Consider the following 5,590-nt stretch of genomic DNA (forward strand, 5'->3'; position numbering starts at 1 on the left):
CTGACTTCTTCATCTTTAAAGCGCAGGTGGTAGTCATGAATATTTGTTTCCTGCAGGTTGGCTTTGCAAACCTCTTCTCAAGTGAAAAGCCCCACACAGCTGTGGAGTATTGTTCCTGTGAACCTCCTAATGCAGCATAAACGCACCCACGTCTCATACTTCATATTCATATCTGCTGCAGGAAATGTGCCGCACTAACAACTCATCTGCTTTCCTGTCTTCTCCTTTGGAAGCTGACCTATACACAAGATAGTTAGCTTGTCCTGGAACAGAACGCGATTTTTTCTCTTTCCATATCAGTGTCTAAGCATATATCTTCTATGCAGAGACATTAATTTGATCCTCGTGGTCTAGTTGCCAGTTGCATTAGTCGGCTTAGGCTACCCTAACAAAAGACCAAGGCTGGGTGGCTGGAGCAGCAGGAATTTATTTCTCACTGTTCTGGAGGCTACAGTCTGACCAGGCCACCAGCGCGGTTGGTTTCCAGTGAGGGCTCTCTTCCTGGCCTTTTCCCAGTGACCCACCTGGTGGGGAGAGAGAGAGAGAGAGATCTGTTATCTCTTCTTGTAAGGGCACTGATCCCAGCATGAGCCTCCCACCCCCATGACCTTACTTAATTATCTTCCAAAGGCCCCATCTCTAAATACCAACACATTGGGGATTAAGGCTTCACATGTGAATTTTGTGGGACACAATTAGTTTAAAGCACCAGTGGCAGACATTCATGAACAGGATTATTTCGTACCAGCCTCCTCAAAATTACTTATAACTCCCATTAGTGGTGAGCTCGGGGACTTTGGAGCTGGTCTAGAGATGTCAGGATAATTGGTTTTTAATGCTAATGCACCATGACCACCACTGTCAACCCCCTGGGCATGCCATGGCTGGGACTGCCCCCAGGATGCCCCAGGCAGGCACAGCAGAGACACCCAGACCTTTGGTGCAGGTGCAGAGCAGAGGTCCCACCCAGTGGTGGCACAGCAAGAATTTGAAAGCGTTGGATATTGTCTGTGTCCAGGTGGCATGACTTGTGGAATAGCAGAGTTCTAAGCTCACTCAGTAGCAGACGACGTCCTGGCTGGGCATATGGGAGGCCCGGGCCTCCCATTCTAGGCTCCTCTGAGTCAGAGGGAGGGCACTTCACTACTTCTTGGCTGCCAAGACCCCCAAACTTGGTGCAAGTCTCTGGAAGACACAGAGGGACAGCACAGAGCCACATCCGCTCACTGCATGCTTGTCTCGCTTACGTCCTGTGTGCAACTTACTCGCAGCCTTGGGATGACATCCAAGTGATCTCGAATCACGTCCGAGATCATTTGCAGCCTCCTTGAGCCTGGCCAGAGCACACCGTGTCCTCAGTGAGGAGAGGGCTGCGATGGGCAGAGGCAGCCTCGTGCTCGGCCCACTCCCCCTGCAGTCCCAGCGTGACACACAGCAGAGAGGAATCCTGGCTGCCACACCCTCCCCCGTTTCCAGTGTTTATGGCGCTAAGAAGTGCAGGCACATGCACACAGGAACTCTACCAAAGTGCAAGGTACAGATCCAAATGCTGAATATTGTGGGCGTCCAGGTCAGCCAAGCCCTACTCACCTTGTGTTTCTGGGGCTGTCCAGCCCTACACTGTGAGGGGCGTGTGCCATTCCCGGGCCCTTGTCTGTCCTTCTGTGAAGGCTGATGGCACTCGGTTTTCCAGGTTGGGCCTTGCAGGAAAGGTTGGACATGACAGAGTTGTGAGCAAAACTGCAGAAAGTGCACGTCCCAGGCGATCTTTTTCCTGGACAAGTCACACTCCTGATAGCTGCGTTTCTCCATTAAGTGCAACCAATAATTCATCTGGCTTTTGACTCTACTGTCTTTGAACAGAACATGAAATGCCCACATGTGCGTGGTACCATTGTCTTCTGGGTTACGAAATCAACCAAGCAGAAGACCCTTCTCAGAAGCCTGGCTCCCAACGTCTGCCTTTGTGTCAGCTAAAAGGGCGCAGAACAATCCTGAAGAGGCTGGACACTGAGGGAGAGAGCCCGAAGAGCCTGCGGACGAGCTCTTTCTCTGTCACCATGCTAATGATGATTGAAGGGTAAATTGCTTTTTAATAAGTTAGTATTCTCAGGGGAAGGAGCTAGAGGGTTAATCTGATGCTTGACCCATTCAAACTGTTGGCTGCGGTGGGAACCTGTTGGCTGGTCAGATGATTATTTCTGCAGCAGAAGTGGTTGAAAACTGAGCCTCGCTGGGCCAGGTAATCAAGGGAACTCAGCATCAAGGGAAGATGCGGGCCAGCAGAGCCAGCACGGCTACCTGAGATTCTATTACTTGTCTTCTTTCAAGCATTATAATGAGATTATGGTAACCCTAAACTGGCTGAAAACAGAAATCTGGCTGTCTGTCAAGTTCATTGTGTTGAGTTTTACAACAGTCCTGATCCTGTTCCTCTGAACCTGCAATAATTACTCAGGGAGGAAGCCTCAAAGAGACCCTTGTCAACCTTCGGGCCACTTGGACTTCGGCTTCCGACCAGTGCACCATTGTTTATTGCATGAAAACTTGCTAATGTTTTTTTTTTCACCATGTGATTTGAAAACTGATAACATGGCATTGCCACAAGCCTTTGCTGCCCCACGCCTGTGGCAATTTTTCTCCATGTGCCCAGCTACTGTCACATGGAGCTACAGCCACTGCCATCCACCCTGGAACGATGGTGCTAATGCTGCCTTTGCCGAAAGGATGCTTAGGGCCCAGAATACAAAGACAGAAACCTCATCACCCTTGAGGAAACAGTTGCCGTATTGGAAAGCTGTCTTGGTTCTTGTTCAGTAGAAACCAGCTGGGTTGCCTGAGGGTGCTCCTGGCACAATGGCCAACGTGCCAGGGCCACTGTCTGCCATTGTGATGAGAGCCAACACCCACTGAGCATTGACCACAGCTAGGCCCCACTCCCGTCAGCAACAGAGAGCGCGTCATGTGGTCCTGACCCACGTCCCTGATGTAGGTGTGATCATGAGCTCCAGCTTCTAGACCGAGGCACAGGGGAGAGACCACTTGCCAAGTTTCCCAAGCGGCAGAGGCCTGGGGTCTGCACTCTGCCTCCTCAGCTACACGTCAGCCAGATCGAGGGCTGATTCCTAAGAGGCTGATTTTTAAATGCCATGTGTTCTTTTAAGCAGCATAATACTTTAGAATAGCTGGCAGGAAGGGTTCACAAATGGCTAATCTTGCAAACTTGGCTTTATAAGAACTGACTCCTTGTAACACTCTGATCTCTGTTTCCAGGGGTTACTCCCGCAATGACGTGCTTAATTTAAATTTTATTCTGTTACAGACTATTTATTAATCAATATTTGTGATGAATGTCAGCTGGCTCCAAAACAGATGTAAAGGAAAGCAAAATCTCCTGAATATACTGAAACTCAGCCTAAATCCCCACCAGGAAGGTAGAAATAACGTGCACATATTAGATGCACACACGCCTTGAGCTCTGCAGAGCTCACCTACGTCCAGATGGTTATCGGTCTCTTCTGCAGAGAAGAGAATTGGTACATTTGCAGCAGGAACCTGAGGCTGTGTGACAAGCTGTGACAGCCAGGTTGTGGTGACCTTTCTTCTGGGTCTCCCCTCCTGTGGACCCACCCTGTGCAAGCTTCTCTGTTGTCTGCGCTTTGTTTTCCAATCTATGAAGTGGAAACAGCCATCCTGGCCTCCTCCTGTCCCATGGTCACAGCCATCCCAGTGGGCTGTCATGAGCTTTGAAGGAGATCATTTTGGTGGAAGAGGCTTCGCCAGCCCAGTGGCCTGATGCACCTGAGGCCTCGCGTCTGCTCACAGAGCTGCTGAGCTAGGGCATGTGGGACACGCAGCAGGAGTTCCCCCGCTGTCCTCGCTGGCAGGGGTGGCTGCAGGCGCTCCCTGCCTCAGGAGACAGCATCACCGCTAACCCCTCTGTATCAGTGGGCTCTGCAGGGGCTGTGTGTGGTTGGTTCAGCTGTGAGCTTAGTGGGACATACAGGAGCAATCACAGCCTGTCAGCCCAGAGGCATGGCGCCATGCACCAGGAGAGGCCACCAGCCCGGCAGGGTAAGTTAACGTCCCTGTCACTCTGACCCCGTGGAGTGTGTGGAGGCCCCAGGTGTGCTTTCCCCAGGAGCTGGGAGAAGTGGCGGGTGCCCGGCCCTGGACAGGGCGGGTCTCTCCCTTCATGACCAGCCCTCCCCCTACCAGCAGCCTGGGTCACCTCTGGGTGTGTGGAGCCAGCCATTGTTAGTGCTCCCCTCCCCACGTGTGGGTGGGGAAGGACATCTGAGAAGTGGTCTGCACACACCTGAAGCCAGGCACCCTGCTGCTGCTGACACCAGCAACAGCTTCACACTCGCCTCTTCCCTGTGTGTCACCCTCACCACCTCTTGCAGCTGGAGGAGCAGAGGCGCCTCACTGTATTCTCCCGTGAGGGCACAGCACGCACTGTAAACGTGTCATCCTCAAAATCACAGTAGCCCTGCTGCTGAGTCGCAATGTCACAGCCCACAGATGGCCCTGTCTCTTGACCTGCTGTGATCTAACGCGAGTCTGAGGCCGGTCGGTGGGTTTTTACTCCCACTTTTCAGGTATGTCCAGAGGCTCAGATGGCGACTGTACTTGTCCAAGGTCACGTGACGGGCTGTATTGGGCTAATGTGTAGGTCTCTTTGTCCCCTCAAAAAGGCCAGAAATGAGGGGCTCTGTCAGAGCTGACATAGGAGCCCCCTCTCCAGAATCTCAACCAATTCCCTCCATTGATGCATTTCGGTGACCTGCGTGGGGCTACGCCTGTGATGGAGAAGGTGGTGACCCCTGAGCCTCAAGTGTTCACAGGCCTGTAGCAGACGTTAGGCGCTGGCAAACGACCACTGTGGAAAGCAGAGCGTGTCCTGCAAGATGAGCAGGAGGACGGGGGGGCATTGTTTGAGAGGAGGCCTCAGAAGAGGATGCAGGCAGGTGTAGACCTGGAAGCAACGCTTGGGACGGAGGGAAGAGGTGGACGGAGCAGTGAGGCAGTGGGGCCCTCGGCCAGTGCTCGGGGCTCCGGGCTCACAAACAGCATCTGCAGGAGGCGAGGCTGGAACACTGGGTCGGAACCTTTGCCTGGAGAGCATTGAATGCCCGTGAGGAAGGCAGATTGCAACCAACAGCTTTAGAGGCACTGAAGGGCTCCCTCGTCGGGAACCAAGACCAGAGCCTGTGAAGGGGCACGAAGCTGGCACTGTGGGCAGAGCAGGACAGCAGGGATGCCGTGCAGCCTGAGTTCCTCCTCCTCTTCTCTCCACCGCTCAGCAGACTCACGTCGTCCAAGCCGCAGCAGGTGGGCAACGCCTGACAGCTCCCTTCTCCAGCGGGCCTGGTGCCCTATTGTGCTTTTCTTCCAGGTCTCTGCTCACTGTGGAGTGAGAATCTTTGCTCTTCTGCCCAAATGCTTAAGCTGCAGCAGAATCCCATGCACTTGGGAAGAAAGGACGGTGGGGTCCATGAAGTGCTGTGTAATTAGCCTTTTGGAAGAGCTTTGGGAGACCTAAAGTCATGACTCAACCCCGCACTCGGCATTTCCATTATTACAGCCC

The sequence above is a fragment of the Galeopterus variegatus genome, unplaced genomic scaffold (genome assembly GCF_000696425.1).
Source record: "Galeopterus variegatus unplaced genomic scaffold, G_variegatus-3.0.2 Scaffold3580, whole genome shotgun sequence".
In the NCBI taxonomy this organism is placed as follows: Eukaryota; Metazoa; Chordata; class Mammalia; order Dermoptera; family Cynocephalidae; genus Galeopterus; species Galeopterus variegatus.